The following is a 1251-nucleotide window of genomic DNA, read 5'->3' on the forward strand; positions in this document are numbered from 1 at the left end:
TCTTTGCACCCAGAACTCGAAGGAGTTCCTTCAAGATGACTCTAAGAGGACTGAGAGGAAGAAGTGTTGGGCATAGAAGAGACGAAGGTACCAAATTTGAGCATGGTCCTGTCTTTAACACATTCTTCATGATCATAGGAGAATCCTAGACCAGTCTTTGTCTTGGCCGGGATATGAGCGTTAATGATCTTAGAGGCCTTGATGGAAGCTTTGCACCACCCTTCAATGGTAGCTTTCTCAGCCTTGAGTTCAGCGATAGCTCGCTCACACTCAGCGATAGCCTTCTCACGTTCAACAGTGATGGCTTGGTTTACAATAACCTGATCTTTAAGATTTTTTTCAACAGAGGTCAGTTCTCTGATCTTGTAATGGCAAATCTTCAATTGCTCTTGAAGATCAACGTTAAGCATTTCAGCTTTCGATTCGCCATTGAGGGCATTGTAAAGGTCAACCGTCAGAGTATCTAGTGCAGAAAGACTAGAAGAAGAAGAGGGTTCATCAGGAAACATACCTGAGTAGAAGAAGAAGAAGATGACTCAGAGGATGTAGACACTTCAGAAGATCCTTCATCAGCATCTATGGCCATCAAGCAGACGTAGGCTTTATCCTCTTCATCCGAAGATGATTCATCGGATAATTCAGCCCAGTCATGCTCTTCAGCAATAAGGCCTTTAGCCTTTCGCTGGTTGTTCTTCACCTTCTTGTACTTCTCCTTCAATTTTAAGTACTTTTCATCTTTGKTCCTGGAGGAGGAAGGAGCTTTAGAAGATGGCGTTGCAGTCTTCTTTGATCTGCATTCACCTACAAAATGTTTGGGCCGGTGACAGTTGTAGCAGACAACTGAAGCCTTGTCTATTCTTTCAAACTTTGGCTTCTCCCTGAGGGATAGATGAGGAGATCTGCAGAAGTTGCTCTTACTGGCGAATCTCCTAAATGACTTAGTCTGGAGAGCCAGGGACTCATCAAAATCTGTTAAATCAGATTATGGAATGTCCTCGAAAGAATCTATCTTCGTGATGACCACGGGAGGAAGAGAAGAAACAAAAGGGGTAGAAGAATTTTCAACTGAAGAAGCTTCAGAGATCAAAGCTAAATAAGAGCTTTTCATTTCCCTAGATTCTTTTACAAGATTCCATTTCAGTTGACGAGATTGTTCATGGTTAAGCAGAATCACGTATAAAGTAGAAAGAGAAAGATTGGACATGTCATTTGACATCTTGAGACACATGGAAAAGGTGTCCCAAGACTCAG

Source organism: Cynara cardunculus (assembly GCF_001531365.2).
Source record: "Cynara cardunculus var. scolymus isolate 2C chromosome LG 7, CcrdV1, whole genome shotgun sequence".
Taxonomy (NCBI): Eukaryota; Viridiplantae; Streptophyta; class Magnoliopsida; order Asterales; family Asteraceae; genus Cynara; species Cynara cardunculus.